General features: G+C 42.0%; 1 protein-coding gene across 1 annotated transcript in view; it reads right to left on the bottom strand.

Annotated features, from left to right (window-relative positions):
- LOC145346602 (junctophilin-1-like) overlaps positions 1-12,894 on the bottom strand; it is a 129,905-nt gene that overhangs the window by 115,645 nt on the left and 1,366 nt on the right. The gene's annotated exons all lie outside the window — the stretch shown is intronic.

Below are 12,894 nucleotides of genomic sequence, written 5' to 3'. Positions count from 1 at the left end.
CCCACAACACTTTGATTAAAATTCCCACACATTTTGAAATCTTTTCATTGTCTCTTCCATAATCTCTATTGATCCTGTAAAGCACTGAGCTCTTCCCAGTCTAGCCTTTGGAGCATCAGTGACTTTCATCACTCCACAATTGGAGGCCATGCATTCAGCCAGCTAGGTCTTATGTTAGGAACTTCCTTGTCACTGTACATCTCCCTCCTTTAAGGTGTTCCGTAAAACCTACCTACTGACCAAGCTTTTGGTCATCTATCCTAATACCTGAGGTAGCTTGGTGTCAAATTTGTTTGACAAGTTACTGACTTTTTGTTGACAAAGAGTAATTGAATCGAATTTCACATCTTATTTATTTGTAACGTAGGGCTAAATTTTACACAGCAGTAGGGTTCCCTGCCTCCAGCATAAAAGTGAATAGCAAGCACCTGCACTGGCCAGCTCACCTTACAGCTATTTAGCAGTTGTTAAGCCTTTAATGGGCTTAAGGTTGGTATTTCATCCCCAAATGAGAGGAATTTCCATCTCCAAGAGTTTCCAGCCAACTAATGGATGGCAACTCTCTTCCCCAGCAGTGCCATTGGGAGCCATGGTCCCTGGTGGGACTGCAGCCAGTCCTCAAAGTCAAGAAGCACAGACACTCACAAAGAAGTTCAGGGTCTTATTGGTGTCAGGTTGCAGGGTGCTGAGACCCTACACTTACCTGGTGAGGGATGTCGGAGGCCAGGATTGATATGGCTGGGGAGGATAGGGAAAATGTTAGACTGGGGTGACGTAACTTGTGAGATGGCAGCTAAGGCTTTTGTAGTGTTGGCTTCCCCTGCCTTGGATAAAATGACGACAACAACAACAGGAAGAGGCTTTTAAGTAGCAATTAATTGGCCACTTTAGGATCTCAACTGCACATGGTGTGGTGGCCAATTTCACAACCGCTTGTCAACTTGCTCTTTGCGGAAGAGTAAAATTCCAGTCATTGTGATAGTTTCAGGCAGAAGACCAATGATCTGTCAAGCCCACCTGTCCACAGTTCTTCCTTGGTGCATTTGTACTAGCCTTGAATCCCACATGAACCATATTAGTTTATCCTTGAAATCCATCACCCTTTCCACCACCCTTACTGGGAAGTTGTTCTGTATATTAGCCAGCCTTTTAGAAAAAAAACTGCTTTTTCTACTTTCTTTTGCTGTTTGCTAATCATATATATGGCTGCCTATACTGCACACGGCTCAGTGGAATCCAGTTTGCTGTAGCCTACCAAAACTTGGTATTATGAGTTAGCAATAAAAACGTGGGAGGAATTCTCTGCTCTGCCAATCCACAGGATAGAATTGTTTGACTGCAACAGCAGCCAGGTGACTCAAAGTGAACATGAAAACACAATAACTTGAAATATTAACTGTTTCTCTCTCCAAAGATGCTGCCTAAACTACTGAGCATTTCCTGAACAGTGTGCATTTACATCTGTATAACAGCTGGAATGACTGACTTGCTTCTCACATTTGTGACAGGGCTCTTAGTATGTGGCGTCAGAAAATCAATGAGTAATTCATATCAGGCTCCTCTTGCATAGACTAAATAGTTGGTTACAAAGTTACATTGACAAAAGATCTGGGAGTAGGAATCCATCTATGTCCTGTTAGCTGGGACACATTGTCCAATGGACGGAAGAGGAGTTATCTGACATTGTGGATGAAATAAAAAGGACAGCTGTGAAAACTCAAGTTTAGCTACTTCAGTGGTGGCATTCTTGCTGGGCACCATTTTCCCATCCTGCCCACCACGGGAACCATAATGGGTGGACAGCGGACCATGCAAAGGTCTGTTAATCATGGGTTGGATTTTCCAGTATTAGAGCAGGTGTGGCTGGAAAATCCCACCCCATGAGTTCAAGTGTCAATTTAGAGACTTCAGCATATAACCTGGCATGATGCTTCTGTGTAGTAGAGGGACTACTGCATTGTCAGAGATGCTGTCATTTGAATGCGTTGCTGAATAAAAGGCTCTCTTTGCCCTCCTAAGTGGACATAAAATATCTACCAGCACTCTTTGAAGATATCTAACTGCTCCCCACAAATGGGGAACAGGAGGCCAACCCCACTGAAGAGAAGAGAGGCCCTTGAGACACCTCCAGGAGGTTGAGGGTAAGCCTGGCACTGCCCAAGGGGCACCAGGCATTGGGCAGTGCCAAGAAGCAGGCCAATTGGGGCGCAGTCAGTAGAGGTGCCACTCTGCATTCAGAATTGCAGGCAGAGAGAGGGAGGATGACGATTGGAGCTGGCCATCTGGGTGGTGGGTCAGGGTGAAATCGGGACAGCGAGACTTGCCCGGGGAGGTCTGGGAGGCCAGTGACTAGGGATTGGTACTCGTGCAGTGGCCCGTGCAACACAATACTGCCAGCCTCTGGGGCAGAAACAGGCCATGTCCCCTGATTTTCAGAGAGAATCTTACTAGGGCACTCTGTGATGCAGAGTGTCAGAGATTCAATCTGAAAATCACACCAAAAAAAATGGAGTTACTCCCATCTTCACACGAATTGGGGACTTAGAATTATTTTGGGAGAAACCCAGCCAATATAGTCACGCCAAAGATTGTGTCATATTTATCCATGAAATAAGGCAAGAAGGATGCATAAGGGTTGATATCATGTCAAAGCAAAAAGAATCCAATTTTATGCATGCAAGAGCAATTAGAAAGAATTTATAAGATTCACTAAAAGCTAACTACACCCCGCATCTGAGAAATTGCTTCATAAAGAGCTCATCTCATAATTAACCTAACCCCAGAGAAAAATACCTGTAGTAAAGACATGACAGCAACAATGAACGATTTATTAATAATATATGCAAGGGTCTTACAGAACTAATACACAAATCTATTCTTCCTCTCCCTGCTCCACCTGAGGTACCTCCCATCCTAGGATGCATAGCTTTGATCTCGATTGGCCTGGCTTCCCACGCAGCCTCTCCATCGGGTCCAGCCTGATCATGTGGCTCCTCAAAAGGATCATCCCTTTAAAAAGGCCATGTTACTGCAATACCACAAACCTAGTGGATCAAAGCCTAAGGAAGAACCTGATCATTCCAAAAAAGGAAAAAAAGAGACACTTCAAGCTGAAAAAGAATGAAGGGGCTGCTAGTTAATGAATCTCTAGATATACACAAATGAGCAAGTTACATACAAACCATTCACACAAATTGTTACAAATTACCTAGAAATAAGAAATCATATCACAGATCTTTAGGAAGCTCCAGTAATATCAGGAGTAATCTTCAATGCTCCCTGTTACACTCACCCTTGTTAGCTGCATTGCTTTGTCATTTGGAAAACCTTACAAAATTCCCACAGTTGCACCCAACTGTGCAACTTGCTGACCAACCCAAATTATTCTAATTGCTAGGTTAAAATCCTAGCTTTATTGTGCCTTATGATGCAAAACATACAAAGGATTGCAAGGAGCTGGAGACTCCAATTTGGGGTGATTCTAAGCTAATTCTCAAGGGAAGCCAACAGAATTGGGTACAAGGTCCTGGGAAAACTCAGCTGGTCTGGCAGCATCTGTAAGGAGAGAGAATAGAGTTAATGTTTTAAGTCCTTTAGTTCTTTGTCAGGACTGAAGGGAGGGAGAATGTGTTCGATCTGAGTGAGGTTGCAACAAAAAAATAGTAACTTTAAGAACCAAAGACAGGTGGCATGATCTGGAGGGTTGCATTGAGGCAATGCGTATACAGGATTTTTTAAAAGAATGGGTTTAAGATCGAGGAGAAAGGCAACAACCCAAAGCTGCTGTACTCAACACTGAATCCAGAGGGTTGTAACGTGCCTAACTGGAAGATGAGATGCTGCTCCTTCAGCTCCACTGCAGCATTGCAACCAGCCAAGAACAGACATGTGGGCATGAGAGCAAGGTGCTGAGTTAAAATGGCACACAGTAGGAAGATTGGGGATCGTGTTTGCAAACTGTGTGGAAGTCAGAAGACCCAAACTCTACTTTCTCTCCTTACAGACGCTACCAGGCCTGCTGAGATTTTCCAGCATCCACAGTTTTTTTGCTTAAAATCAGATACAATGTTGGTTTTACACCCACCTGATTTTACTCTTCATTATCTACTAAGTGTTACATTGGAGTCAACAAGCAGAAACATTATTGCATTACTTCAACAGTTCTGAGTGGATCTCAGTGGAATTGAAAAAATTCAGTGGAACTGCTTTGGATTCAGCAGTGAATGCAAATGAAACACACTGCATCACTGTAGAAAGTCATAAAATTATTTATTGTAGTCCTAATGGATCCAAGCTCCATCTTGTTTCAAACTGCATGTAAGAGTGGAATGTAGAGTTTTTGAAGAGCCCAAATTAGGCGTCGCCACCTTTTAGCAAAAGAATGGGCAGACAGGAGACCTGTTCTGAAAGAAGAACAGAGGACTTTGGAAAGACAAGGCAAGTCTGGCAACATTTGTAAGGAGAGAAAACAGAGTTAAGATTTCTATCATTCATTGGTCATTTTGAATTAGCAAGTGTTAAAATTGGAAAGACCCTTTCTTCAAGAGAACACCAACCAATAACAGGACAATCTTGCAAACTATTGCCTCATCTCCAAATTTCTTGAGCATGTTGTCACCAGCCAAATTTGAACCTATTTGATTCTCTCCTATCAGATTTCTTTCAGGCTACAACACTGGACCAGCACAAATCAAAGTTACAAACGGCCATGTTGTATTTTTCTCCTCAACCCTCTGCAGCCTTTGACATGATCTACTAAACCATTAAATGCCTTATAAAATCATAAAATCCTACAGTGCAGAAGGAAGCCATTCAGCCTGCACCGACTGCAATCCCACGCAGACTCTATCCCCATACACTTAACCTAGCCAGCTCCCCTGACACTAAGCCATCTAATCTGCATATCTTTAGACTATGGGAGAAAACTGGAGCACCTGGAGGAAACCCATGCAGACACGGGGAGAATGTGCAAACTCCACTCAGACAGTGACCCAGGCCAGGATTCGAGCCCGGGACCCTGGCACTCTGAGTCAGTAGTGCTAACCACTGTGTCATGTGCTTCGCTGGTAAGTAGGTACTCTAGAGTATCTCTGGCATGTCTTTTCTTCCTAACCCCACATTATTTCTGGGAATCCCCTGTTTTGCCCTCCCCTCCTTCCTCCTCTACATGCTTCCTCTTGGAGAACAACCACCAGCTCCACCCCTCCACCACTTCTCTCAACTTCCTTACAGTCTCTGTGTTGCCAAACCACTTTGCCAATATTCAGTCTTGGATAAGATATAGTTTCTTACAGTTAAACAGTGGAAAAATCAAAGATATTGTTTTTGGCCACACCATAAACTCCCTATCTTCCGCATCTATTTACCAGCTATTTACCATTTATATAGATGATCTGGAGGAGGGAACCGAGTGTAGGGTGTCGAAATTTGCTGATGACACCAAAATTGGTGGAAAGGCAAATTGTGCGGAGGGTGGTGAGAGTCTACAGAAGGATCTAGATAGGCTGGGCGAATGAGCCAGGAAATGGCAAATGGAATTTAATGTTGGCAAGTGCGAGGTGGTCCACTTTGGTAGGAATAATGGTAGGAAGGATTATTACTTACGTGGAGAAAAACTGCAGCAGGCGACGGTGCAGAGGGACCTCGGGGTCCTTGTGCATGAGTCGCAAAAACCCAGCTTGCAGGTGCAGCAGGTGGTCAGGAAGGCGAATGGGATGCTGGCTTTCATAGCGAGGGGGATTGAATGTAAAAGTAGCGAGGTCTTGCTGCGGCTGTATAGGGCATTGGTGAGGCCGCAGCTGGAGTACTGTGTGCAGTTTTGGGCGCCGTACTTACGCAAGGATATTTTGGCCTTGGAGGGAGTGCAGAGGAGGTTTACTAGGCTGATGCCGGAGTTGAGGGGGTTGAGCTATGAGGAGAGGCTGAATAAACTAGGCTTGTACTCGTTAGAGTTTAGGAGAATGAGGGGAGATCTCATTGAGACGTATAAGATGATGAATGGGATGGATAGGATAGAGGTGGAGAGACTCTTCCCGCTCAGAAAGGATAGTAGGACTAGGGGGCACAGCCTCAAGATAAAGGGGGGGGGCGGTTTAGAACGGAGTTGAGGAGGAACTTCTTCACTCAAAGGGTGGTGAATCTCTGGAATTCTCTGCCCGTTGAAGTGGTGGAGGCTACCTCGCTAAATATTTTTAAGACGCGGGTTGATGGGTTTTTGATAAGAGAGGGGATTAAGGGTTATGGGGAGAGGGCGGGAATGTGGAACTGAGCCATGACAGATCAGCCATGATCTTATTGAATGGCGGGGCAGGCTCGAGGGGCTAGTTGGCCTACTCCTGCTCCTATTTCTTATGTTCTTATCTACTATCTCAGGAGAAACCCAATTGTTCACCACCTTGCCATCCTATTTAATCCCAAGTTGAGCACCCAAGTCCCACACCTCAGAATTCTCTTCTTAAATCACTTCTGTGTCACCATCTCCTATTTTAAGATCCGCTTCAAAATCTACCTCTTCATTCCAACTTTTGGTTAGCCTTCCTTACATCTGCTTCCGTGACTTTTCTCTATTTTTGTCTGATTTTGCCTCCCTGAACTGCACTTGGGTGTTCTGCTCTGCTTGAAGCTTTGCGTATGTACAAGTTAGTGTTGGTAACTAATAATGAGAGGAAGCTGTATTTGTATAAAGGGACAGGTAATGAACTTTTGCCACAAATAGCATTTGCTGAACAACAAATGCTAGGGGTCAGGGGGTGGGTTTTCTTCCTTGCCTGCCATAATTTTGGCAGAAGATCTGCTGACACCCTAGAGAATTTGTGCAAATGGATATCATCTTGTTCTTATTTTGATTCACATTGCTCTAACCACAGCCTGCTGGTAATTCTTTAGTTCATGTGACTCAAGTGTTGAGCTCCATGTAGCTGCGGTGAGCCAGAACTCCTAAGTGCCTGGAAGCCTATCTATGGCAATATAGCATTGCTTAAAGGACTCCAGAGAAGAAAAAAGGATCAAGTATCCCTGAATTGATTTATTATATTAAACTTAGAATGCAGTTTAATGTGTTGGTGCAAGTTAAGGAATATTTTGCTATCTAATCATCAAATATAAACATAACTCTGTATAATTTTATTTGTCATATGCTTTTTTCTGTCGATTTGGATATATTGGGAGTATGAGCAAGATTGAGCAATTATTTTCAATGTATCACACATTAGTATCAAGGCCCGAGTGTGACATGCAAACCAGACTTTGGCATATGACCTACGTATGGCTGCTGATTTGTGCCGAATATTAAATAGTAGCCTGAATTATAACACAATAGTTGATATTTTCATTAATCTTTTACAATCTTAATTACCATACAAAATGTGTTAATTGTTTTCTTTGATGAGAATTAATCCATTATTGTGCATTTTTTAAATCAATGGTAATAGGGGCCTTCTGTTAAGTCACACACATAAACAATAGATGAACACATCAAGTATGTACTTTAAGGATTAATTTTTGCTGACAAGCAACCCTTACTCATGTAATATTTTCACGTGTTCTTTGCTAATATAATAGATTCCATTTTTCAAACTAACATTTAAAAATGCTTCCTAAAGCTAGAGAAAACACAACCAGCTAAGTAAAATGTTTGGACCTTATACTCTCAACCAAAGAAAACCTGTTTCCATGGTAATGTTGACAAGTGAATTTCTAGCAGTGGGTAGCATTTCTCAAAACAAAAACATTCATTACAAAACAACGTCTAGAGAGAATTTCATGGAGGACCATGATGAAATTGTTCTGGGCCTTCTCCATTTTTTCTCATGTGCCAAAATTAATTGCTGATCTCGACTGTAGGAGAAAATCTTGAAGAAACTTACCACATGAGTTTAAAAATCTGTGTTACACCATAAAATTATATAATGCCTTTCTGTGAGCTATAAGCTTCAAAAGCTAAACTTTAATGATTTAAACTCACTGATCCCAATTTTTGGAGAATACATACATTCCATTAACAAGAAAAACCATTGCAGCAACTGGTCACAACGTTCAAATTCTGGAAGTCAAAACTGATAACATTTGGATATACTCTAACATATCATGGAGTAGATTTGCTTTTCAAGGTCCGAGATTGGTATAGAATCATGGAAAGCAATATTGCATTTACTTCATGAACGTACCAAGTACATTATAAATGAGAGTTGTTCTTCCATATCCAGAACACTGAAAGTGGACTCTATACCACCTCTTCACATTTAGTAATACAAGTACTGCATTTAATTAACAGTATCCCTTGATTAACTTTTCTAAATTAAAATTTTATAGTACAGAGCACTCTATGCAATATATCCAGATATACCCAATCATTAAAAAGGTACTTGATTAGATATGTAATTGATTTATTCAATAATAATTGTTGTACTTATGACCCGAATAACTGCAATTTTTCAAAACTTTATTTTTAGGATGAACAAACATTAAAGTTAATTATGATATTATAATTATTATTAATACGAAGTGAATTTTAATTCATGGTTCTCTAATGAATAATGCAATAGCTCACTCATAGACTGATATTCCTAGATAAAATCAGTATTATTTCTGGAAGATTTTGGAAAGTATAGAGGATTCTGAGAGATCTCACCAAGGACTTAAAGTTATCAATACAGCTCAGATCTGTGCATTACGTCCGGGCCTTTTAATTTCAATCCTTATCTACATAAACTTTCTTTATTTTTGCTTTGATGTGATCCAGATTATGTCTTATGTTTGAGTGTGTTTAAATGTCACATTCAGTATTCTGCTCCCACGTTGGGTATTTTGGTCAATGATGACATTGGTTCGTAAGTTGGAAAACTATTTTTAGTCGATGATCTGATCACTCTCAACTACCTCGCTAAACTCTAGTCCTTTCCATTAGCAGGTGGCTGACAAAATAGTTCATTTGGACATGGGTATTGAACCAAGTTCACAATTATTTTTGAAAATTAACATTAGATTCTCATTTAGTTTTTAATGTTTCAGTGCCTGAAGGAACATTGAGATTTTCAGTGCTCATTTTGCAAAAAAAAGAGATGAATTCAGTGTTTGTAAGATTTAATTTTGGCAGCTATATGGTGTATGAACATTAATATTCCTTATTAGGAAAAAAAAATCAGGATCTATCTTAACACAACCCTTTCTCTTATCACTACAAATGTACCTAACTTATGATTAAGAAACTAACATCATCCTCATTTTATTTTGTTTGTCAGGTTTCCTCCCCTCTCTTGCAGACAGAGGTTCATGCTGTGGTATAATTCCATGGACATCATCAGCCTGAGCTTAGAAAGCAAATTCCAGCAAGCTACTGGATCAAGCAGGCCATCCCAATTCTGACTGTACCTGACGCTGATACATAGGCACCATCAAAAATTTCAAGACTGTGATTAGGAACGGGAACCTTCTCTCTATCTCTTGATGCCAAGTAATTGTAACACCCACACTACCAACCTAGTTGAGCTTAGCTCACTGAACAAAGACCAGCAATCCTATCCTGTACGGTTCAATAATTCACCAGGCAGTGCATTTAATTGTTGAGCCATTTGAAATATCTTGATCCTAACTATAGATGGACTGGATATGGTCAAGTCTGTTGCTTTTAACATGAAAATGAAATCGTGGTTCCAACTCTTGTTCTTACTTAATAAACAGCAAAACATTTTCACATATGAATATTCAACTTGTGTATCTTTAGAACAATGAGTTGCATATGAAGCAGTAGCATATGTCATACTTTAATCATAGGCAGAAATTTCTCTGTTATCACATATGTTACTTTTTAACAACGCATGTTTAAAATCGCCTTTACGGAAGAGGTAGGAGAATGTAATAGTTCAAGTAATTACCCAGGAAATTATTCAAAACAATCAAAATCCTATGACCAATCCTGCCATGGTGCCTTCTAAAAATTGTAAGCCTACACAATTTGGCTTACTTTCCTGCAATACTCTCTTGGAATTCAATATTCCAAGCACTTTCTCTTCTGGAAACACTCCAGCAAAATCAACGTTTGTTACAGTACATAACATTATGTAGATAAGAAATATCCAAGAAATAACTATTGCTATCTGGAAACAAAACCAATTCTGCCCCATCCTAGTTTGGATAAATCAGCAGATGCCTTTCAAAAGTTGCAGCAACAACCTGTTATACCTGTAACACTTTTCACACATGCAAAAGTGTCAACAGTCAAGCTGAGGGAACGTGGACAGGGAGCAGTGCAAATGTACCTTCCAGGAAGCACAACTGGAAGGGATTAGGATATGGGGCAAGTGCAGGAAAATGGGATTAGCACGTTTTTAATGGTAGTTATTGTCAGTGAAGACTCGATGGGCCAAAGGACCTTTTACATAAGAACATAAGAAATAGGAGCAGGAGTAGGCCATCTAGCCCTTCGAGCCTGCCCCGCCATTCAATAAGATCATGGCTGATCTGTCGTGGCTCAGTTCCACATTCCCACCCTCTCCCCATAACCCTTAATCCCCTCGCTTATCAAAAACCCATCAACTCGCGTCTTAAAAATATATAGCGAGGCAGCCTCCACCACCTCAACGGGCAGAGAATTCCAGAGATTCACCACCCTTTGAGTGAAGAGGTTCCTCCTCAACTCCGTTCTAAACCGCTCCCCCCCCCCCCCCCTTATCTTGTGGCTGTGCCCCCTAGTCCTACTGTCCTTTCTGAGCGGGAAGAGTCTCTCCACCTCTATCCTATCCATCCCATTCATCATCTTATATGTCTCAATGAGATCTCCCCTCATTCTTCTAAACTCTAACGAGTACAAGCCTAGTTTATTCAGCCTCTCCTCATAGCTCAACCCCCTCAACTCTGGTATCAGCCTAGTAAACCTCCTCTGCACTCCCTCCAAGGCCAAAATATCCTTGCGTAAGTGCGGCGACCAAAACTGCACACAGTACTCCGGCTGCGGCCTCACCAATGCCCTATACAGCTGCAGCAAGACCTCCCTACTTTTATATTCAATCCCCCTCGCTATGAAGGCCAGCATCCCATTAGCCTTCCTGACCACCTGCTGCACCTGCAAGCTGGGTTTTTGCAACTCATGCACAAGGAGCCCGAGGTCCCTCTGCACCGTCGCCTGCTGCAGTTTTTCGCCACGTAAGTAATAGTCCTTCCTACCATTATTCCTACCAAAGTGGACCACCTCGCACTTGCCAACATTAAATTCCATTTGCCAGTTCCTGGCCCATTCGCCCAGCCTATCTAGATCCTTCTGCAGACTCTCCACACCCTCCACACAATTTGCCTTTCCACCAATCTTGGTGTCATCAGCAAATTTCGACACCATACACTCGGTTCCCTCCTCCAGATCATCTATATAAATGGTAAAAAGCTGAGGCCCCAGCACCGACCCCTGGGGCACTTCACTAGTCACCAACCGCCAATCCGAATAGAACCCATTGACCCCTACTCCCTGCCTCCTATTTGACAACCAATCCTCTATCCACGCTAACACCCTACCCCCAACTCCATGCCCCCTTACCTTCTGCAATAACCTCTTGTGAGGTACCTTGTCAAACGCCTTCTGAAAATCAAGAAAGACCACATCCACCGGCTCTCCTCTATCCACCGCCCTCGACACATCCTCATAGAACTCCAATAAATTTGTCAGACACGACTTCCCCTTAACGAAACCGTGCTGTGTCTGCTCTATCAAGCAATTCCCCTCAAGATGCCTCGCTATTTCCTCCTTGATGCTGGATTCTAACATTTTACCTACAACGGACGTTAAACTAACCGGCCTATAATTCCCTGCCTTTTGCCTGCCACCCTTCTTAAACAACGGTGTAACATTAGCCGTTTTCCAATCTTCCGGCACTTCCCCGGAATCCAGCGACGTTTGGAAAATAACCACCAAGGCATCCACTATCATCTCCGCCATTTCTTTCAGAACCCTCGGATGCATTCCATCCGGTCCTGGGGACTTGTCCACAATCAGTCCCTCCAGTCTGTCGAGCACCGCCTCTCTAGTAACAATAATGTCATTGAGACCCTCCAGTCCTACCACCTTTCCATCGCTAACACCCGGCAAATTATTCACGTCCTCCTCCGTGAAGACCAAAACAAAAAAGTTATTCAAGACCTCAGCCATTTCCCCATCTCCTACCACTAAGTCCCCCCTCTCATCCTCTAAGGGTCCAACATTCACCCTAGCCAGCCTCTTCCTTTTTATATATTTATAAAAACTCTTGCTATCCTTTTTTATATTAAGCGCTAGCCCAGCTTCATAGTTTCTCCTACCCTTCTTTATCAATCTTTGTTGACATTTAAACCTCTCCCAATCCTCTTCTCGCCCACTACACTTAGCTACTCTAAACGTCTACCCTGCATGACTATAATAAAGAGATGCGACCAGACTACGGAGAGACAGTTTAGTTAAAATTCTATATTGTTGAGTTAAAAGGGAAAAAGCAAATGCCCAGGGTCAATATAGACAGTATTTTAGTAACTTGAAAATGGGGCACAGAAAGGGATAATTTTGTTCCAATGTCATATTTTCCTTTAAAATGTGCATTAAGGTATTGTTAATGTTTAGAATAGCATCTGCATTCCTTGTCAACAACTGAAACTATTACAAACATAAATTTGAGAATTTCAACACATGATCTATTTTGAAGTTAGTAAAGTTGATCTCATTTGTTAAAATGTCTTTATGCAGTTGAGCTGATTATAAAACGTACAGAACTTTCACTCTCGTCCCATACATTTTCAACACTTTTGGAGGCGTTTGACAAGGAACATACACCCACTCTGTATGTTGCTCGCCTCTTCAGCTGTTGCTGTGGATGGCTTACGTGGATCTAGACATCTGTTATAGCATTTGACTACTCTCTCTCTGTCTTCAAAATGTAC

The sequence above is a fragment of the Carcharhinus amblyrhynchos genome, chromosome 8 (assembly GCF_965287045.1).
Source record: "Carcharhinus amblyrhynchos chromosome 8, sCarAmb.v2.hapA, whole genome shotgun sequence".
Lineage (NCBI taxonomy): Eukaryota > Metazoa > Chordata > Chondrichthyes > Carcharhiniformes > Carcharhinidae > Carcharhinus > Carcharhinus amblyrhynchos.
Note: the sequence above shows the minus strand (reverse complement) of the source record. Positions and strands in the feature narration are given on the sequence as shown.